The 24,705-nt window shown below is 34.5% G+C and overlaps 1 protein-coding gene across 9 annotated transcripts in view; it reads right to left on the bottom strand.

Moving 5' to 3' along the window:
* The window catches only part of tnr (tenascin R (restrictin, janusin)), a 239,942-nt gene that overhangs the window by 105,725 nt on the left and 109,512 nt on the right, over positions 1-24,705 (bottom strand). For 5 of the 9 annotated variants that reach the window (XR_015477582.1, XR_015477583.1, NM_194383.1 and 2 more), the window contains 1 exon segment: positions 11,884-11,940. The exons of the other annotated variants lie outside the window; for them this stretch is intronic. The gene's annotated coding sequence lies outside the window, so the exon portion shown is untranslated. 9 annotated transcript variants of the gene reach the window in all.

Raw genomic sequence — 24,705 nt, 5'->3', positions numbered from 1 at the left:
CCAGCGTGGCTCTACTTTACGAAAAAGAAAACACCATTCAGAGTCCAACACAATTCCAAATGAAAGAAATGGCTCACTTTCCAGTTGAAAGTAAAATAGAAGAAGAATTTGCTGAAAGCAATTTCGAGTCAGTCGTCACGTAGCACAGACATTACAAAACAATGTACATCATGAGCATTCAAAAAGTCACAAATTTTAATTATACCTACAGTATTTATTGGCTTATTTTTTTTCCTTATCTAATTATATTAAACATTGTGTGAACAATTAAAACCACAGTCAAAACTGATTTTAATTTTATTACAATATTCTGTCAACTTTAATAAAATAATGTGGATATCAAAATCTACTATAGGACTGTAAAATCCATTAAATGCCTACTACAGTAGAATATAAAATATCATATTGCAGATATATGTTGTATTCTTGCTAGATTGCTTCTATTGTTCTTAAATATAATTAATTAGACCAGTGGTTCTCTACCACCTCAGAAAAAAATAGTCTCTCCAAGTACCACCATAATGAGCAGTATTGAAATACAGTAGGGTAGTAAGCCCAGTAAAGCAGCTACAGCTCTGCACAGTTCTAAAACGTGGCATAATAATTACTATTATTAAGAATATTTATTATTGTCAGCCATTTTAAACATTATAAATAGTCTGAACATTAACACTGTACTGTGCTTATATGTAAAAAAAAAATAAAATAAAAAAACAAGCAAAAAATAAAAACATCAACATTGAAATTAAAATGTGCTTTTAAAAGTTAAAAATGTTAGGTTAATGTTCTTAAAAAGTAAAAAGAAAAGTTCTGTACTTAAATGTGAAGTATTAACATATTGTAGCCAATTCATTAACACCTGGAAATGTTGCCTGGACCACAGAAATATAGGCTATAATATATGTCAAAAAAGAAATAATATTACATGTCATATACATATATAAATAATTTTTGATAAATTTGTAAATAAATGTAACATGTACATATGACACATTTGATATCTCCGCGTACAACTAGAAGGAAGCCTGCGTACCACTAGTGGTACACTTACCACAGTTTGAGAACCACTGAACTAGACTATTTAGTGATTACTTAACCCAACTGCTTGCAAATATATTACATAAAACATTTACTGACAATTTCAAAATCTCCAAAATTTATTTAATTGTGGTAAAAAAAAAATGTTGACGCATTTTTTGCTTTCCCATAACTAATAAATAAATAAATAAATAAATAAATAAATAGGTTATAGCAACATCCCTCAAACAAAATGCCATTAAAGTAAGCTAAGTTATATTCACAATAGGATGAAATACAGTATAAAAATTATCCGTAAATTATCAGTTTTCCAAATTCATGTTTACATTTTTATTTAACCACTGTTTACTTATGCTTTTGAATTGCATAATGGAACCTTGATATTTCTTCCAATAACTTTAAAGCTTGAAAAGTTGAAAAAAGTGAGTTTTATTAAAAAAAAGTAATAGTTAAAAGTAATATATATAAATGTGCTACTGTATTCTATTATTATTTTTGAGGAACGCAATAAAGTAATAAATAACATTTTAAATTTGTGTAATTTGATCACAGTTACTAAAGTCAATGTAATTGCGTTACTCACATTACAAATATCATTTTTAGGCAAAAAAAGCTTCTTTCAAATCAGGTTTTCTGATGCAACGTCAGTTAATAATTATTTACTTTTAAATTGCTGAAAAATGTAAGCTGAAATGGTTGCTGTCATGGAGTGGTTGCTTATTGTGGAAATACAGACATTACTTTGATTTCATTGAGTGAAAAACAAAAATATTGCTGTGAAATTAGGTCTATGTCCAGTCTCTAAAGAACTTTCGACTGCTTTTAGCTCGACCAGCAACTTGTTCAAGCACTTGAATAGAAAGCATTCTACGACAATACTCGTCACCAAGGAGGACACCAGCACCCAAAAAACACGGCAGCCCAACTCAACCTAAACAGGCTAAATAGATTTTTGTGTGCAGGATCGTATTACTTTTTTAAAGTAACTTACCAACATTGATTACAGTACAAAAAAAACCCTGTACATTTATATAGTTATTTTATAGACTTATATATATATATATATATATATATATATATATATATATATATATATATATATATATATATATATATATATATATATATATATATATATATATTATTTCTTATACATTATATCATTTTAAACAACTAAAATGTCAATAAAAGTCACTTTGTTAAACTTTAGAGTTGCATTTTTAACATCAAAAGTTGACAAAGCAGAGATCAAGGTCTACAATTCACAACCATAATTAAACAGAAAATAATAATAATAATAATAATAATAATATTAATAATAATAATAATAATAATAATAATTCCTTACATTTATATAGTGCTTTTCTAGGCACTCAAAGCGCTTTAAACACATTGGGGGGCATCTCCTTATCCACCACCATTTTGCAGCATCCACCTGGATGACGCAACGGCAGCCTTTTTGCACCAGACAGCACACCACACTCCAGCTGAATGATGGAGAGGAGACAGAGTGATGAAGCCAATTCTGATATGGGGAGGGTTAGGAGGCCAGCGGGTAGATTTGGACAGGATGCCGGGGTTAAACCCCTACTCTTTTTCGAAGGGCATCCTGGGATTTTTAATGACCTCGGTTTAACATCTCATCCGAAAGACGGCGCTCACTGAGCAGTATACACTGAGCAGAGACCAACAAAGACCACAGATTGGGCACCCCTGCTGGCCTCACTAACACCACTTCTGGCAGCAACCTGGCTTTTCCATGTGGTCTTCCATCTAGGTACTGACCAGGTGCAGCCCTGCTTAGCTTCAGTGGGTGACCATGTGAGAGTTGCAGAGAGAAAACACTTGTGAACCACAAATTATGGAAACTGTTATTTAACAGAACTTTTTTTATAGTGTACACTGCGCATGTTTTAGATAGATGCTGTTTACAGGTACCAGCTCCTTTATACTGAACAATTTTAACTTACATGAGCTTAAATCCACATATGAATAACACTTCTGCACTCTTTGTTGCCTCAATTGGAACTGAACTGAACCTCAAATTGTTCTCAATTTCATTGTAAACATTAAACAGCCCCGCTGTTGTCATTTCTTCTCTTTCTGATTGTCTAGAAAATTATGTGCAGGTGTTTTGCTTCATTTTCATGCTGAAAGCGGAGTTTGAGTCAAACTCATCATTATGATTTTCAGCAATCCTGGCACAACCCATTATGAGCACAAAACATCTGACGATAACTACTTGCAAATAAAAAGTTAAATCACATTTCATAAGTGTTCTCCATTTTTCTTTCTTCGGTTTAGACCTTGACGTGTTGTATTAATGATGCACTGAGTAAAAGGAAAACCAGGGTTTCTAGTAATTGTGTAGAAGAAGTTTGAAAAGATACAAGTAAATAAATCTTTCACAACTTTTCCAATGTATCAAAAGCTCCTACTACCTCTCACATCGACAGTGTTTACAATATCAATACGTATGCTTTCCTTATAACAGTGTTTCTCGCTTCTATATGTCAGTGAATCTAACAATTTATCAGGGTCTGCGTTTGACAGGAAGCATAATATCATCTACCCTTTGAGTGCACCCCCCTCTGAAAGAGCTATTCTCTGCCAATCCTCTCTGAAGGATATTTACCTTTCATCTTTTGCTCTTACAACCCTCTATTTCTTTTACTCCCCAAACTGACAGTTATTGTTAGGCTTTCATAAAAGTCAGACATGTCTCTGTTCTAATACATACAACAAAACCCAAGCTAAATTTAGAAAGTACCAAAAAGAGAATCAAGTCACTTGTAGATGTAAAAAAAACAACAACTGTTCTGATATATATATATATATATATATATATATATATATATATATATATATATATATATATATATATATATATATATATATATATATATATATATATATATTATTAAACATCTGAATCACGAATGTAGAATTGCTCTGTCATGTTTACAGTATTTAAAGTACAGTGATGTTGTACTGTACGTCCTTGTTCGGTGTTGGCATTTCATTCTTTTTTTTGTTACTTATGTCAGATTTAAACCAATATGGCATATTTGCAGCCATACCACATAATATCTTATAGAATGATCTTTGACTTTGATTTCACTAGGGAAACCAAATACAGCTGATACAGACGTGGCCACAGTGAATTCGCATTTCATCATGCGTAGTACTGAAGTTTGTCATGCGCAGTCACGCGCTGTGCTGCAGCAGCAAAGACCACCTTTTCATTTAAAAAATAATATTAAATTTGTGCTTTATGCAATATAAAACAGTGCGTTGTTCCTTGTGCTGCTACCCCCCAATGAATGCACAACATGTTCAACCTTGAGGCGGATGGGCTACAGCAGCAGAAGGCCACACTGGGTGCCACTCCTGTCAGCTAAGAACAGGAAACCAAGGCTATAATTAGCACAGGCTCACCGTAATTGGTGAGGTCCAACACGTTATTTTATTAAATCTATGCATTTTTATTCTGACCTGTACTTCTGACTGTGAAATAATTCATGCTGAAGTGATCATGCTCAATTTTATTAGATTTGAAATCTAATTTTAAAATCTTCATGCTTACAAATAGGTAAAACCTAATGGCCTGAAGGATATTGGCAGCATTTAGAAGATTCTAGAAGATCATAAAATTACTGAATGTCTTCTGCAAAATATGGGAAAAATGCATGACTGTATAATATTTTAATCATAAAAGTCACCAAATGAGCATATTTAAATTATTGGGATGATTTCATTGAATCATTAAGTGACACAGAAGAATAACGTGTAATAACATATAAAAATATATACATTTTTAATTTTTAATTTTGTATTATTATTGTTTTTTATTTTTTGGGGTGACACGGTGGTCAGCAAGAAGGTTGCTGGTTCAAGTACTGTCTGGGTCAGTTGGCATTTCAGTGTGAAGTTTTTATGTTCTCCCCATGTTCACGTGGGTTTCCTAAAGGTGCTCCAGTTTTCCCCATGGTTCAAAGACATGCGATATAGGTCAATTAAATAAACTAAATTGGCCGTAGTGTATGTGGGTGAAGAAGTGGGTGTTTCCCAATGTTGGGTTGCGGCTGGAAGGGCATCCGCTGCATAAAACATAAGGATAAGTTGGCAGTCCATTCCGCTGTGGCGACCTCCGATGAATAAAGAGTCTAATAAAATAAATGAATGGATAAATAATAATAATAATAATAATAATAATAATAATAACAATAATAATAATTATTATTATTATCATTATTATTATTAATAATATTATTATTATATTTTATTATTATTAGTAGTAGTAATAGTAGTAGTAATAGTAGTAGTATTAGTAGTAGTAGTAGTAGTAGTAGTAGTAGTAGTAGTAGTAGTAAGAGTGACAGTATAACTTAGGACAATTGCAGCCTTGGCGAGCTTCAATATAAGTCTATTTGGATCCTTAGAGAACGTCCATCGTACAGTACAGTTCAGTATGCAGACAGCCTTCCAAATTAAATAAATAAATAAAAAATCCAATGGCTTAGTCATGATCCGAAGATTCACAGATTCACACACCTTTCACCACTGCCAAAAAAAGTTAGTTCTCTGATTTCCATAACATGAAAACACTTTGTGTAGCTGTGTTCGTGTAAGCTGACAAAAAGAGATGAGAGTATAAATACAACCTGAGGCATAAGGAAAAAGACAGAACTGTACCGGACGGTGAACCTGATGCTGACAGATATTGAGGCTCTGATGGATTAGAGGGTAAAATCGGACATGAATTTTGGATTATGTGACTCCCACACATTCATTATTGAGTAGCTCGGCATGAGATTGATCAGGGATCTCGCTGCTGTCTTTCTCAGGTCGCTGGATTTCGATCTTCCTCTGAACTCGAAACACACCTGTCTGAATAACATTACAAAGCCCCCGAGTCCCCACTGTCAGTTCTCACTTTCTCGGTCATCAATTTGAAAACTGATAGATTATATCACGTTTATATAATCTTTGAGAGACAAGGTAAACACTCGAGGGTTTCTCCTCCAGGACCTGATTAACTACATCAAGGTGAAGTTAGGCTGTCATGTCCCAATTGGTCTCAGATATCCGTTTAGGAGGGGGGTGTCAGCTACCTTGTCTATCATATGAGCTGTTACAATACCTGGTATGAGCTAATATGAGATATTGTTTCATGCTTGCAGAAAAAAATTAAATCAGAATCCAGTCTTAAAGACAGCTGTTGAATGTAAAGTATCATACTGCTCTTAATTGTTCTACAGGTACATCACATATTGTAGGTAGCACGTTTGGTTTGAAATCCTTTATATAGTAAAGTATGAATGTGTGTAGGATAAAATATGAATGTACAACATTTTCCACATTGTCACTGTTATTTGGTCTACAGTACCAGTTGGGTCTTTTTGTTGCCATTCTGCTGCCATAGTAAAGTGCCCATCAGATGCACTCTTCAGAATCTCGCTGGAAGTGATAGGTCATTCAGACACTTTTGCCTACTGTTTTATGAATATTGTGACAAAGTATGTGACATTCTGACATAATTTTTTACCTACTAGGATAGAGGTAGGCAAGCTGGTTGAACACTTTAGTTTTAAACTGGTTTATTGATTTTCCTCCTTTATAGAGTGAATAACAGTGTTTTTTCAGTTTTATTGAGGGCTAGATGCGAAGGTTTTTTAATGACCTAGCAAAAAAAAATACCTAATTAGTCATTTCATCCATTTATTTTCTTTTAGGCTTAGTCCCTTTATTAATCCAGGGTCGCCACAGCGGAATTAACCACCAACTTATCCAGCATATGTTTTACGCAGTGGATGCCCTTCCAGCTGCAAGCCATCTCTGGGAAACCTCCATACACACTCATTCACACTCATACACTATGGACAATTTTAGCCTACCCAATTCACCTGTATGGCATGTCTTTGGACTGTGGGGGAAACCAGAGCACCAGGAGGAAACCCACGTGAACGCAGAGAGAACATGTAAACTCTACAGCACTACCTACTGCGCCATTGTGTCGCTAATTAGTCATTTCTTAGCCACATATTTTAAATAATGTCCCAAAACAAGCAGACCTTAGTTGTAACATACATTTTTGTTCAACATAACTTAAAAAAATTAATGTTTCCACAACAGGCTGCAGTTATAATATTAGTTATGAGTAGTTTTATTAAACATTTTGTTGAGATGTGTTTTGGGGATTGGATGTGTTTTGGATTGACTGGGTAGCTTTACATAAACAAGGGAAAATTAAGACGCGCTTAAAATGATTTAAGGCCCTCAAGACAATATTTCAGTACATTTAAAACTTTTTAAGGCCTAAAATTGTGTTTTTGAAAACTAAGACATTTTAAGTCTTTTTAAGATCCCACTGACACCCTGTAGGAGTATGTAGAGTGAAAGTTTGTTGTGTTTGTTGGGGACCATCAAAATAAAGTGTTAGCAGATATTATGCAGATAATGTACTGATATAATAATAACTTCTAGCTGACTTGTCATTTTAGTCAACATAATGTCTCATTACGTTGACTAAACATAATGAGACATTAATTAACACAATTAATCAACATAGTGTCCCCAAACATAATGTCTAAACATAATGTTTGGACTCTCAGTAATGATTTTAAAGCACACTGAACTGAGCTTAACTGAACTGAACTTAAACACTAAAAACTGAACTACTCTGTTCCAATTTACTATGACCATTTACGTGAAGCTGGTTTGACACAATCTACATTGTAAAAAGCGCTTTACAAATAAAGCTGAATTGAACTGAATTGAACGTATAAAGGGCACCATCAAAATACAGTGTTACCAAATAAATAAATTCTTGCTTGCTAAAATAGTCAAAGGAGTTTTAAATACATCTTGCATAAAACTATCGCTAATTTATATAAACGAATATGCCTAGGTTTCTCATTTAAATCCAGAAATGACCTTTTTCGTTTGCCAACCAAACTGGCCACTAAATAATTAAAGGGATTAGATCAAGAACAGTCATGTTTTTTCCCTTCAAAAAGCCATTTAACTTAAATAGACTATCACAACTTCGGCTTCATGCTGGCCTTAAAGGATTAATTCCCCCAAAAACAAAAATCATATTATTAATTACTCATCATCATTTCATTCCAAACCCTGGAAACTGACATCCATCTCCTGAACACAAATTAAAATATTTTGGGTGATTTCCTCTGCTTATGAATATGGGAATTACATCAGCAGCGTGACTTTGTATATATCTTTAAAGGATCTGAAAGCTCTCAGATTCCATTCAAAATATCTTAATTTGTGTTCTGAAGATGAATAAAGGCCTAAGGGCTTTGAAATGACATGAAGATGAATAATTGATAACAGTATTTTCATTTTTAGGTGAATTACCTCTTTAAATTCGGCATGAAACAGAGGTTTGATTGTATTTTTTCTCCACTTTATACAAGTGAAATTGCTTTTTGAAAAAAAAACAAAAAAAAAAACAGGTTAGTTATTGATGTAATTCACAGGGAACTGACTGAATTATTGAACTGTAGTAATCTGCTATTGATGTGGTCTCTGATTGAAATGCTAATATCCCACCCTTGCACCAAAACTCTCAAAACATCATCAGACATGGGAAGGTAAGTTATTTTGATGAAAGTTACTGAAGGAACCTAATGATGCACATGATAAATGACTTAATAAATACTGAAATATTACATAAAAGTTAAAAAAAAAAAAAAAAACTAAATTGTCAGTTTTGATTTCATGGCAAGTAGCAATTTAGAACCAGCCAAAACCAAAATTATCAGAATTGCTACTTAAATTTAATCCATTCAGGCCTATAATTAAATCTGATACTGAATAATTGAATGGCTTTCAGTTTTACAGCAGTCCGTCGTTTGCCGATAAATGAATGACTGGCTTGAAAATGGCATGAGTTGATATGCGTTTCCCACCATGCCTAATTTTTCAACCACATTTGACAGGTGTTAATTTCAATCCCTGTTTGAAGCTGTATAATTCAAAAGGGTGTTCACTGTTCAGCCCTACAGTACATGCCCACACTAGTACTGACTGCACAGTGGTCTATGCCAAAACCCTTCCCAATACATGACATTACATTACTCTCAGACGGAAGGTTGCAAGGGCTACAGCCACCATTAGAGAGGTGCGATAGGAGTTAGTTATATATCTCTGTGTTGCGATCAGCGTAATTAAATAAACATCCTCCTGCCATCCTTCATTTAGGACTCCTCATAGATTAGAGACCCTATTCTTAGAGGACTCTGACTGACTTCAGCCACCTCGGGCAGCAAGAGCCCAAGTTATCAGTGTCACCCTAAAGTGTGCTCTTATCCAGAAAGATCTGTGAACCGGTATCTCTCTTAATTCAAGCCAAGCTAATGGCTCATTAATATGAGAGTCATGGGGGCTGTCAAAGACATGGCGCAGCACAAAGCGAAAGGACACTAATCCCCATTGATTAGAATCCTCAGATCAAAGGCTTCCAGCGCTGTCACTTCACCTCTATTCTCCCCAACCCACTCGCGCTGCAATTAGGAGCCCTCTCAGCGTTTCATTAAGATGTTAAAAATACCAAGTCACCTCCCCCTCAAGGGAGCCAGTCACTGAGACACATACCGAAATGCTCATTTACTATTGTGAGAAACAAACCGTGGCATCTCCCTGAACATTTCAATCAGGTTGGTAAAGCCCCACTCGTGTCTGCGACTCACAAAGCAAATGCTGAGTCCTCGGTAGCCCTGAACTCTATACTGCGCATGCAATGTGTGATAATGAGCTCATCGTCGGCCAGGGATAAAAAAAGTACATTTAATTAGCAATGGAAAGGTTGCTTTTCCCCCTTTTTTTTTTGCTTGAGATAGCACACTCTAGTCAAAAAATATGAGCTTATGAGGGGCTCATCCGCAATAATTGCAGGCTTTAAATAAGAACTGGCAAATTTTATAGAAGATCTCTTAATATGTAAGTGAAAACTGTTAGAGCATTTCAACAAAATACATATTTGATACCAATAAGAAGAGAAATGATGAGAAATTAAGTTAAATTACGTCAAAAGACTTTTACCCCCCGACACTTAAATGATTATATATTTATATACTTCTCAAGTATGTATTGGGGATAAAGAGGAAACAGCTGGAACTAGAGCTGCATGATTAATCGAAAAAAGATTGTGATCTTGATTCAACCCTACACACAATCTTAACTCTGTTTTTCTATGATTCAGCCAATTATATTTTTTAAATGTCAGGACAGAAGCATAAATGAGGTCGCACAAGTCTTTACATTGTTTTATATACGTGGACACCTTCAAATGGTGCTAAAAGTGTCACATACTATATTTATAAGGTATAGTTTACCAAAAAATTTATTTTCTGTCTTCATGTAATGACGTATTCGCATCAGAGCTGATGCACTGTTTGTTTACTACAGAGAGGATTAGCGCATGCATGCTAATGATGTCTACTTCAGAGAACAGAACCTGCATAGGCTGTGAATAACAGGTAGTAAAGTTGCAAATAACGTTCAGTTTCTTGAAAACTGAACTCAAAGTGATGGCAGCCATGACATGAGCTGCACTCGGCAGTGAAAAGTGAATCCAACAGCATGTACACCACTTAAATGATCATTCTGCATTTTAGAGTTATGATTACGACAAGCATTTGATGTGTTTTCGTTTGTAGTGAACACAGAGGGCCCTATCATACACCCGGCGAAATATGGCTCTAGACGTGTTTGCCATGACGTGTTGCTATTCAGACCAATGCAACCTTAATTTTCCTGTTTTCTACCACGTTGTTTAAATAGCAAATTATTATTGCTCATTTATTCGTTTGCTGGAAATAAGAAGTGAATTTACAAATAGTTTTGAAACAAATCTTTGCGCTTAACAAAGGAAATTAAATATGTAGGCTTATGGATGTCTGTGCATACAACACCGTTTTCTTATACACGAAAGAGAGAAAAAGAAAGTGAAAGTAAAGGCCGATTGGAGGAGGCTCATTCTTTATCCTTTTGCTGCAGATGCTCTGTTTAACTTTTTCTCTCTAGTAAAATGTTCAGTTTTTCCACTTACAAAGTCTGCCATGTGAATAGCAAATGCGTCATGGTGCAACAAAATTGACCCTTAAAGGGAATGGGAGATGAGACTGATTGGTTTATTCTCAAAACACACCCATAACTCATTATAAGAATAAGCTCAGGCCTGTTAGACCATGCACCACAGTGCAGAGCTTATTTATCCGTACTTAAAATAAGAAAAGTGGATTCGGACACACACATAATGCTTTTGCACCATGTGCTTTAGACTTTGCGCCTAGATCATTAAACTAGAGCCCAAAGTGTTGTGCATGAAAATAAATGTTTACTAGGTCAGTATAATTACTGTAGCCTGTGTAATTTTGAATATAATTCAAGATGGAACTTGATAATGACAAATGTCTCATTTTACCAGTGAAAAAAGTTGTCTAACAATATTCTCAATGACAAATGACAAGCAAACATCTCAAACACAATAATTCAACTTCAGAGTCATAAACAGCTAGGACATAATTAAAGTCTGTTCAAGTCCACTATTCCAAGTGAGAACAGAATTTTTAGCATTTTTATCCAACAGAAGTACTACATATAGGGCTAATAATATTACTGTTGTTTTATCATATGTTTGAGAAATAACAATAACAATAGGCTACTCATATTAACTTTTATTTTACATCTACAGAATCGGGAGAAAACCGTGATATTGATTTTAGGCTAAATAAATTTTGAATCTCATTTGAGCCAGAATTGTGCAGCCCTAGCTGGAAAAGACACATTAGAACTGCTCTCGCTAAAGGAGTCTTATCTTACCTTAAGTGCCAGTGCTGATGTTCCTCCTGTCTCACCACAAAGAAGGATAACTAGTGCCTGGAAGAAAGAGGAAGTGCATCACTGAATTGAGCCATAAAAAAGTGGGCAAAAGTGATGTCTGGAGGGGACATATGCACAATATCTGGTTTTAAGATTGGCATTTAGACTGACTGGCATTTACACTGACAGAATTCTATGGATTTTTTAAATTAACCATCAAACAGACAGAAATAAAGTACACACTGACTAACATATGTGTTATTTTATTGGTTCATCCCTTGAATTTAATTAGCAGCCTCTCTTGTGCACATTTCTCAATAGACATGTTCCTTTGCATTATCACAAATAAAACATGGCCCATATACAAATGTTTCTCACACTCTAACCATGGCTATATACAATATGCTAAGCAAATATACATAAACTTAATCTCAAAGTGAGCTCAGAATTAATCACTGTTTTAAAAAAGCAGAGATGGCCAAACAAATCAAATAACTATGCAAAGATGGACATGAATTCCAAACAAAGTGCTTAATATTAAATTAATTTATGCTTTGACAAGACTATTGTATGTACAAGAGGTTGTTGTGCATGGCACCACTTTCAACTAAAAATGAAAAATCTTTTAGCTGGTATTTTTAAAAGAGAGCTGTAATTTTGGAGCTTAAAACAAGTCTCATATTGCAATCTTTTAAGAAGTTATATATTTATCATTTCCATAGAAACTACGAAAACACAATTTGATGAAATTGTTTAAGTAAAGAACATGTCTTGACAACTTACTAACAATTACGCTGGACTACAGGACCAAAAGTTTGAGCACAAGTGCATAGTGTTTCTTGAAAGTGCCAGTATTTCAGCATTTTTATATGACTGTTATTTATTTTGGTATTTCATTTTTTTGAACAATCAGAAGTCTTCATGCAAAACCTTACTGTCCTTTTTACTGGCCACCTCCTGAGAGGGAGCAAAAAGCATTTTACTTCAATCCTACATTCTTTACAATGGCTGCCTGTTTGTTTTAGAGCTGAGATCAAAATTGTATCACTTAACTTTAATTTTTTTTTTAATGAAACAACCTCTGATTATCACAGTCAGCTACTGACTGTGTATCAGGCTACCAGATTCATGTCTGCCCTCCAATGTATTTCTAGTGCTTTGCTAAATCAAGGATTAAATATAGAGGTGATTGTGCTTTTTGTATTGCTGCATCCAGGCTTTGAAACGCCTTGCCACCTTCAATTAGACTATCCCTTCTGTCAATATTTTCAATATTAAGTCAAGACTTAAGCTTTTTATTTTCAAAGGATTTTGGCTGACAGGAGGTGTGACTGTTTTTGTCTGTATCTTTTCATTTCTTTCCTTTTTTTTTCTTTCTATCTGTTGGAAAGCAAACTGGTCAGTAAAAAGTTTTAAAAAATATGCTATACAAATAAAATTGTCATTAATCTAAATAACCTAATTTTGCCATATTATATCTTAAAACAAGACTTGTCTAAGTCTTACTTATCTAATAAATGCTTTTTCATTTAATTTTTCATTTAGATATTTGGACTAGAACCAAGACAAAACAAATCTAAGTAAGAAAATATTTTTTTTTTTTACAGCTAACCATATAAATGATTTGATATGATATGATTTGAACATTTTTAATATTAATTCCCGACTAAAGAAGCTTTTTATTTTTAAAGGCATTTGGCTGACAGGATAAATTATTAAACTGACAGTTCTAATTATTAAACTGATAATTTTAATGATATTAAAATGGCTTAAACGAAAAATACAGTTCTTTATTGCTATAAATCCTGCACATTACTAATTATAGTTCCTTTACAATAGAGCAAATTTATATTAATTATATTAATATATAATAATTATATTATATATTAAGAAGCATTATCTAGACAAATAAAATAAAATATCAAAATTAAGTGAGTTTTTCCTTAAAAAAAAAAAAAAATCTGCCAATGGGGTAAGCAAAATCATTTTGTTTTTCCTTTTGACTATTTTGCTTGTTTTAAGGAAAAACTCACTTAATTTTGCCATATAATATCTTAAAACCAGAATATAGTTTTTACTTGTCAGAAATTGCTCATTTATTAAATTTGTTATGTAGATATTTGGAAATGAATCAAGAAAAAAGTAAGAAAATCCTTTTTGCAGTAAACAATATAAATGATTTAATATTAATAATATTTCATATCTGTTGTACAGGCTAAAAGGCTTTCTGCTGTTTTTATCAGCCGTTATTTTCTCATCAGTGTGGCTCTAATCTTTCCATTTCTTCCTTAGGGAGAGATGTTGTTCCCCAAAATAAAGCCAATTTATTTTTGGCTTCGCTTGTCAGCAGTGAGCTTGAGCAAATGTGAAAGATTATAGTATTTAATTTCCTTTCTGACCATAGCACGGTGCCATTACATGGATAGCTTTAGGGTAGACTGAGGCTTAACGCTTTTCTGGAAACATGTAAATGAAGTGCATACTTCCAATAACACCATTCTGCCAATATGCATATAGATATTGATTTGCCTTTTCAGAACCAATGTGCCTCCCCTAAAGGAGACATTCAATGTCTGAATTAATTTGAATATTTAGACAAACACAAACGAAATTCAGGATTTGTGTATTATGCAAAAAAGGAAATAATGAGGAAAATATAAATGAATTATAATACAAATTATGCTGTGTGCCTTCCTCTCAGAGGCAGGCAAATCTACCGAGGCTATCCGGGAAGAGAGAATAAGCAAGCTTTAAGAATGTAAATAATTTCCCAGAGAGCAGAGGATGCAGGAGGCTGGCCGAACAAAAATAGTTGCTGCGTAGGCACAAAAAAATGGATCCACAAAATGAATACATGAATAAAATAGAAGTTGATTGAAACAAACACACTCTATCTATTCAATGGTACGCCAAACAATCAGTGTGAGCCAACAACGTTCCAGCTTCGACAGATGCCGGTGCTCATTTTCTGGCTCACCTTCCATCTCTACTCACAGACTGTGAAGTGTTACAATCAACCGTGCGCCCAATTCGCTTGCAGTGGCTTTTCAATTCTTTTGCTCCAAAAAAGAAATGTAAAAAATTCATGAAGGACCTACATGAAACTTTTCTGTTGTTTTGTGTGTGTGTGTGTGTGTTTGCCTCACACACAGTTCCTTCTCTGTTTGAACAGGATAACCATTGTAAAAGTCTATAGTTTCCCCATATGATTCACAGGCCTGTCTATATACTGCAGCAAGTCCGGTGTTTCACATCCAGTCTCTGTGCTGAAAGTTACAGTTTGTCAGTGAGGCTTCGGAGAGAGGGATCACCATGGCTCTAGTTCTCTGTGAATCACAGCAGACCCGCTGTAATTTGTTATCTTTCTGTGATCCCATTTCCGATGTGTTGATGCAGCAGATAGATTCCCATACCGTAACCATTTATCACCTGTCAGTGCAAGCTGTTGTCACACTTTTTTTTTTTTATCTTTCAGCAAGAAAAAAAAAAGTCAGCTCTGAGGAATGTTCTTAGAGAAGCCCAGAGTCACAAACTCTATGACTGTACAAACAACACTAAAGCACTGAAGCTTATATTTATTCATGTCAGAATTCATGTTAACAGTGTAGTATATTATCTGTTGTTTGGAACACAATGTTTGTGTTGATTTAAGCTCAGCTAGTCATGCACAGTGAGCATAGATAATAGCTATCCTAAAGTGTATAACACACTGTCTGGTAACCTGGAAGAAAAGGAGAGAGAATAGGAGAGAAAAAAAAAATTGTCATAGCATCGATATACTACTCTCGGATGATTTGAAGTGCTTCTTTTATCCTCACAGGCAAATCGCTGTTGATAAAAGTGTCTGCTAAATGAGCAAATGTAACTCTTTGACAGGTTTTACAATGGGTGATACCATAAGTCAAAATTCATTTATTACTCTCATCCTATGATCTGTAAGAATTGGGGAAAGTCCAAAAACAGACCACTGAAACACTTTGAAAACCAAATATGGTATAGCCAAGCTAGAGATAAAACAAATTATACAAGTCAATTAGTCTTGTCACTTATCATAACCAATGTACAGTATAAAGTATAAAGTCATGGAGCAGTGGGAAAACAATTAATATTGTGTACTGCCACTCCCATGAGCTTGGATTTACTCAAATAACTTATTAATAAAGTCATCTGGAATGGCAAAGAAAGCGTTCTTTCAGGACTCCCAGAGTTCATCAAGATTCTTTGGATTCATCTTCAATGCCTCCTCGATCTTACTCCAGACATGCTCAATAAAGTTCATATCTGGTGACTGGTCTGGCCAATGCTGAAGCACCTAGGCCTTCTTTCCTTGCAGAAACGTTGATGTGGAAACTGAAGTATGAGAAGAAACGTTATCCTGTTAAAGAATTTGCCCTCTCCTGTTGTTTGTAATGTAATGGGCAGCACAAATTGTCTTAATATGTCAGGCTGTTGATGTTTTCATCCACTCTGCAGATCTCTTGCACGCCCCAAACTGAATTTAAGCCCAAACCATGATTTTTTTCTTCACCAAACTTGACTGATTTATGTGAGAATCTTGGATTCATGCGGGTTCCAATAGGTCTTCTGCAGTATTTGTGATAATTGGGATGCAGTTCAACAAAGGATTCACCTGAAAGTGTATATGATGCTATCCTACTGTCAATTATATATATATATATATATATATATATATATATATATATATATATATATATATATATATATATATATATATATATATATAAACATACAGTAAAGGTATGGTGATGAATATGGCAAGTAAATGTATTACTTATTTTGAGAGCTATTCTCACTTACATTGTTATGCAAGGGAAGGAAAAGGAAACAAGGACTTGAGGGTATGTTTACGAAACAATGTCCTGAGGGTATGTTAACAAAAACAACTACTATCTTAATAGGTTTATCTTTTGTGAAATGTGCTTGGATATAACAACAAAATCAAAATGATCAGCACTCATTCAGAAAAACAGGTACAACAACAACAAAACCCTGTTTAATGTTTGCAAGACCAGTAGTTGGCAATATCCTATATCATTATATTCATCTGTAGATGGAGATATTCACATGGAGAAGGTAAAGGTATTGTTTTTCTAAAACTTGCTCTTCTAAATCCATTATGAAAAGTTTGCATTGGCAGAACCTAAAAACATCCCTGTTATGGAAACACATGAACAAAATGCATAGAGAGTTCCTCGTTTTATGCTGAAAATGGTGTCATGCAAACACTCTGTCAGTGCTAATTTTTAATGGTTGAAAACAAAACACAAACAGGGTCGAGGGAAGCCTATTCTAAAGGAAAACAGAAACATATCAACAACTTACAATAAAATAGAGGGAACCAAGGCTTAAAAACAAGGATAACTAGGCTAACAAAACAATTTTTTTTAAACTACTAATAAACAAGCAGTTTCAAAATAAGAGTCCAAAACTGCAGACCTGATTTAACATCCAAAATGCATTCTGAAATTAATTAGTAATAATAATAATATGCACATTATTATTATTATTAGTAGTAGTAGTAGTAGTAGTAGAAATAGTAGTAGTAGTAGTACTAGTAGTAGTATTGTTATTATTACAATTATTATTATTATTATTATTATTATTATTAATCATCATCATCATTGTTAGCTGCTATTTAATGTCCTAATAAATAATTGGTTCAGCAATATTCTCTTCTTGTTATCAAACATATTTTGTACTATTGTTGTTTTTTTGCATGTTGATGATGTCTGTGCATGTCTTTATATTAAGAAACGGTCTCAACAAGATATTTTCACAAGTTTTTATGCAATTAAATAGGAGCACATTGAGTCAAGCCTACTAAAAATCAAAAACTGTGACCGTTTTTAAGTTTTTTAGTAATTAAAATGGATTACTGACTTTTGTGTGACATTGTTGAAGCATTCCACAATAAAAATATGGATACGAAAAAAGCACACAGTAGTGAAAGTATGAATATGAAAACAGTTGCTCACATTGCTCTAATTGTGCTCTAATAAGTGAAAAATGATTCACATATGGAATGGCGATGTTCAATTTAATCTAATTAAGATTAACTGCTCGTCTTGGAGTTAGAAACAAAAAGGCGGTTCTGTTAACAAAAAGGATGACATCTCAGCCCCCCACAGCTCCATGATTTATGAATCATGTTGTATTTAAATTTAGATTTTATAAGCCGTCTTTTAACCGCTTTTTGTCTTCCTTTTTTTTAAATGACATGTAATTTAATTGCGTCAGCCTTACTGTGTTTGGACAGCAAACATACTTTAGTTAATATAACTAATGGTAAAGAATGATTAATGGAAGTGTCCTCTGTGCCTTCATATAGATGATTAAATAATAATGAAGTTACGCGAATGAAATTAAATTGTCAGAGCAGTAAATTCAACAGGTGGAACAATGTCTTTTGTTTCATTCAGCAATCTGATTAATCTATCATATCGGCACACCCCTGCGTTTGGAAAGGACTCCTGAAGAACGCCTATATCAGCATTCTGTCTGGAACCATGGTCATGCTAAACAGCTCTGATATAAAAGCTGTCAAATTTTAATTAATTTTAGTTTCATGGCATAGGTTTTTACGGTCGACACTTGCATAATGAATTTCATTCACCAGTTACAGACGGTCAATAAGGAATACGTCTCCTGTGGTAAGAGAGAATGGGCGATATTTATCTGACTAACTCCAGTTTTCTCTTACTTTTTTAGTAACACAGCAAAATCATAGAATTTCCCAAACTGACAGTTATTCATTCATTCATTTCCTTTTCGGCTTAGTCCCTTTATTAATCTGGAGTCGCCACAGTGGAATGAACTGCCAACTTATCCAGCACGTTTTTACGCAACGGATGCCCTTCCAGCCCCAATCCATCTCTGGGAAACATTTACACACACTACGGACAATTTAGCCTACCCAATTCACCTGTACCAAATGTCCTTGGACTGTGGGGGAAACCGGAGCACCCAGAGGAAACTCACGCAAACGCAGGTAAAACACGCAAACTCCACACAGAAACGCAAACTGACCCCGCCAAGGCTCGAACCAGCGACCTTCTTGCTGTGAGGCGACAGCACTACCTACTGCGCCACTGCGTCGACTCCAAACTGACAGTTCCTCGTTAAAATGATGTTGCTTATTGAATGAGAAATTTAAAAAAAAACTGCTTCTCCACTTTCACAGCTAATTGTCATTTTCACAAGCCACCTACACTTACTGGCCACTTTATTACGTACACCTGTCCAACTGCTCTTTAATGCAAAATTCTAATCAGTCAATCACATGGCACTAACTCAATGCATAGGCATGTATGATCAAGAAGATCTGCTGTAGTTCTCACCAAGCATCAGAATGGGGAAGAAAGGTAATTTAAGTAGCTTTGAACATGGTATGGTAGTTGGTGCCAGACGGGCTGGTCTGAGTATTTCAGAAACTGCTGATCTACTGGAATTTTCAAGCACAACCATCTCTAGGTTTACAGAAAATGCTCCAAAATAGAGAAAATATCCTGTGAATGGCAGTTCTGTGGGTACAAATGCCTTGTTGATGACAGAGGTCAGAGGAGAATGGCCAGAATGGCTCAAGCTGATAGAAAGGCAACAGTAACTCAAATAACCACTCGATACAACCGAGATATGCAGAAGAGCATCTCTGTATGCACGACATGTCGAACCTCGAGGCGGATGGGCTAAAGCTGCAGAAGACCACACTGGGTGCCATTCCTGTCAGCTAGGAAATTGACGCTACATCTCACACAGGCTCACCAAAATTAGACAATAGAAGATTTGTAGAAATTTTGCCAGGTGTGATGAGTCTCAATTTCTGCTGCAACATTCGTATGGTAGGGTCAGAATTTGGCATCAACAACATGAAAGCATGGATCCATTTTGTCTTGTATTAACAGTTCAGGCTGGTGGTAGTGGTGTAATGATGTGGGGGATATTTCCTTGGCACACTTTGGGCCCATTAGTACCAATTGAGAATCATGTCAATGCCACAGCCTACCTGATTATTGTTGCTGACCATGTCTATCTTTTTATGATGGCTACTTCCGGCAGAATAAAATGCCATGTCATAAAGCGCGAATCATTAAATATATCCATTGACTTAAAGTACATAGTAAAGAAAAAGAAAAATGCAATTGTAGTCAAGGACTACTGGTTTCCACTACAGAAAAAATACACATCATTGGAACAAGCAAATGTAGAACAAAGTAACTATATTTTTTACAAATTTACAAAAAAGGGCATATAACAGTAAATTAGAAGTCAAATTGTTTAGCAGAAAAACTGAATTCTCCTATAATCGTCATAAATCTGCATGTTGTTTACAATTATTCTTAAACAGTGTGTAATACTGATATGTACACGGCACATGCTCAAAACAAATTTCCAATTAAAGTTTACTTTCTAACTTTAGCCCAGAAGAAAGGCAGAATAAGTTGAAAAGAGCTTTCATCCTAGGATGGTGGATTACTTTCTTCCCTTTTGCTAAGGCCTCAGGATCTCTTTCGTAGTGCTTTTATCTTTAACACTTTTCTGAATTGTGCGGCTGAGCTGAAATAGTGCCGTTCACTGGGTAAAGTGTCAGTCATCACCTGGTGAAGCTATGACATCAAAGACAGCCAAAATGATTTCAACTCAAAAACTGAAAAGTAGAAGCAAAAAAAGTTGTGACCTGTTCCATGCATTCTGACGAGAGTGCACTTATTCAGTATAACTCATAAGAACAGAGTAAGCCTTGTGAGTGCACAGGCTTATTCTGTTCTCCCAATGCATTCATAGGAAAAGCTTCTATCAAAAGAGTTTAAAATGGCCTGGGAGTCTGAAAATAATGTGCAGGGAGTTTGCAGTATCTTATTAAAAGCACTTTTATACCTTGTGGCTAAAAAAACATCGGCTTTATTGTCTAAGGAGGTCAGAAACCCTCTTCCATCACGCATCACAGAGTCTGAATACAGAAAAACCACCAGTGCAGTATTATCTCTCAGAACTCGGCAGACAGCAGATCTGATATTCATTTCTTTATGCTAATGAGGATTATACTGTTATAGTTTAAGTCCATATAGTCACTATACAGGCACTCAGGACTTGTTATTATGCAGAAAATTAATAACCCAGACCTAGCGCTACATAAAAATCTCAAGAAAGTATGACATAAAAATGATAAAGTTATACACACACACACACACACACACACACACACACACACACACACACACACACACACACACACACACACAGTATATATATACAGTATATATATATAGTATATGTGTTGGGTAAAGTTACTTTAGAAAGTAATGCATTACAAATGTTGAGTTACTCCTCTAAAAGAAAATAATTGCATCACTTTTTATGGTAAGTAATGTGTTACAATACTTTTGAGTTTATTTTTTTGTTGTTTTTTTTTACCTGGCTGAGGCTTGATATCTTTCAGAACTTACAAGTTTTTTTTTTCTTTATTCTTTTGAAATAGTGGCTTTGCAGTTAACAATGCACTGTATAACCTTCGTTTAATTAAAAAAAAATTAAGGATAATGTTAATGGCTACAGATGCCGTTTATACAGATTATTGAAAGTTGTGAGCAATGTGTTTGCTATTTTTTGTACTTTTTGTCTTGTTAGTAAAGAAACATCACTGTCCATTAAGACGATACCTTTTTCTTTTTCCTATATACGTTTAAAATTTGTTCAAGTGCATGATTAAATTTGGTTACATTCATTTTAATTAAGCAATTTATGCTCAATTAATTAAGCTAAAAAATAACTTGCATTACATTTATTTTAGTAACTCAAATATTATTGCTAATTTTGAAGTATTAATGTATATATTTATTAAAAATATTATGTATTATATATATATATATATATATATATATATATATATATATATATATATATATATATATATATATATATATATATATATATATACAATTTATTGTTTGTTTTTTGTTTTGTTTATTTAATGGGCTTTCAAAAAACTGTCTGCAACAGTTTGCAACAATTTTGCAGAAATATTCTTTTCAGTGGCAGTTGCTTTATTTTGGTATAAATTATTTTAATAAAATTGTCATGGTTGAAAACATTAAGTTTACCTTCTGATTTCTATTTTTTAATCAATAGGCAAAGAAGAGATAAGACTAACAAAGTGAATTTTTTCGACAAGACACAACACAAATTTATGTTTGTGATCAGATCATTTTAAACCAATTAATTCTAACTTTCCCTCCCTTTAAAACCCTGCTTTAGTTCAACTTACCTAATCTGTAAATTTAAAGAACCTAAACATTCTAACTTTTTTGTTGATATGGATATATGTGTTGGTTGTTCTCAATCTGTCTGTGCACTACAACTTTATTCTGTATGGTTAAAAGAGAATTCTGCAGTATAAACTGTCAAAAACGCAAGACATGATTCTGTTGGCATATCAAGTAAACATCTAGATGCTGTGTTTCATGGGTGCAAGCTTTCAGGCTGGCCTACTTTTGACTGAATTGATTAAAAACTCAATTTCAAGGATAATTGTATTGATGGTATTAATTATTAAACCTGAATTACATTATTTGAAGCATTCCATACTCTTTAAGTTGTTTTAAACATAGAACAGCACTGCACACAGTTTTATATCATTTCATAGATCTAAAAAGTGAAAGATGGGTGGAAGATGGCCATGACTCTTGCAACAGAATGATTATCGCAACTACAGAAATGTATGTATAATTAAAAATGTCATTATACCACCCTTAAGAGATCTCCATTCAAAGAAAAGTCTGTTTATTTACAGTGTTGGCTGACCTGAAAGCCTCTGACCAAAGGAATCTAAGATGAGTTACTCAGAGTTAAAGAAAATCATTACAGAAACTTTCGGAGAAAAGACGTGTTGAGACACAGATTCCCATCAGGTCGGCACAAAGCAAGGGAAACCGTGAGAAAACTGAAACCTATAATCTTCAGTCAATCTCTATTGAGCTGTTATTGTATTTGGATGGTCTTTAGAGAGGTGAACTATAACTTCGGTTTTACTGTTTGGGATTAAAAAGTCAAGTTTAAGCAGGATCGGTTTTATTTCGGCTCCTGCAATACGAGGCACCAATGTAATTTAATGCTGGAAAAGAGCTGGGAATCAGGTGTTTTTGAGAGGTTCTACTGCATATATTCTGCTCATTAATATAGATAGGCTGTTTAAAATAAATAAATAAAACAGATGAACATTTGCTGTAAACATGGCCCGAGGAAACCATCGATGCACACAGATGCTATCAATGTGGGCAGCAAAGAGGAAAAGCAAGCACAAATAATCTTGTTTACCGTGTAGTGCACAGATAGTTCCGAAGATCGCAAGTCCTACCCTGCCTCCAAACACTGGACGTACATGGCCTCAGGACTACCAGGCACTTTGGTGAATGCTAATTAAAAACTATGAAACGATCAATGGAACCGCTCCGTGCTCTTGTAAAGTGCATAGAGAAGCAATGGGAAGCCAGATTTGCACTGACACAGCAACCTCTCCTCTCTCCATCGTTCCCTTTCTCTGCTCTTTCCTGCCCTTCTCCTTTTTACCACAATCTCTCCTTTTTCCCCCTCTGCCATTCATTGCTTTCCTTTCTGTCTTCATTTCTTTCTCTTTTCAGTCTCCCTCGGCTTTGGTTTCTGGTGGTGCAAAGCATTTTTATAGGGTTGTGTGATAGAGCTTTTGGAAAGCAGCTCCCCAGAGCTCTCTAGGGTCTGACTGCATGACAACAGATTTCGGAGCTGGGCATTTTGAGAGCCTGGAAAAATGAGGGATTGCAACCCAGTGTTCTTTGGTTTGTGCTGTGAGGTTCTGGCATCAGTTCTGTGGCTCCATCAAATCTCCTGCGGTTCCAATTCAAAGGGTCAAACATGGAGAAAAGAGTGACTAACTTCTCTACTTAGTGCAAGAACAAGTTCAATAGAGATGCATTGTAGGTAATGATGCTGTAGCTATACGTTTTTATAAGTATTGTGACGGTAGTTTTCAAAATAGTGTATGGTTGCGACAGGCTGCTTTTTTCCAGTAGTATAATAATATATTCAAATGTATTATATTGCATACGCTGCTTTACAATACAGCAAGCTCAAGGGATCTTCTAAAATATTGTCTTATTGATTCAATGTAGTCTACAAATAAAGTTTTATACTTATTTTATTATTATAACAACAGTCCAATGAAACAGACTGCATCTATGCAATGACTCAAATTACTTATTAACAAAGTCAACTAAAAATGGCAAAGAAAGCGTTTTTAAAGGACTTCCAGAGTTCATCAAGATTTTTGTGAGGTAGTGTATAGTGAGCGAGTGAGTGGAAAGTATGATTTTGCAAACTGTTTCTAACTACTGAAATGAATTCTAAACAAGTTTGGACTTTACCTAATTGTGATGGTAGAATAAAAAAAAATGCTTTTTGGTTGTAACATTGAAAAATGCAACTATTGTGAAAAGTACAACAGAAATGAACTGAATTTTAATGAAGCAATTGTGTTTCTCTTAAATCTAGAACTGACACATCTCATTGCATCAAATGACTCACTTTCTTTCATAACTTTTAGTGCAACTAACCACTTTTCAAAAACAGATGCTTGATTGTAGTAAATGGCAATGGCCAATGGACACTACAGACATGATTTTAAGCTAAAATTGTCTACATATTTTAGCTATTCCGTGCAATGTTGATATTATATGGACAATTGGCTGATTATTATGTATATAAAATAGGGCTGTGAAGTCTGTGGAAAATATCTAATTGCGATTTCGATTTGATTTGCGATTTAATATTGTA

Source organism: Danio rerio, chromosome 2 (assembly GCF_052040795.2).
Source record: "Danio rerio strain M-AB ecotype USA chromosome 2, GRCz13ab, whole genome shotgun sequence".
Classification (NCBI taxonomy): domain Eukaryota; kingdom Metazoa; phylum Chordata; class Actinopteri; order Cypriniformes; family Danionidae; genus Danio; species Danio rerio.
Note: the sequence above shows the minus strand (reverse complement) of the source record. Positions and strands in the feature narration are given on the sequence as shown.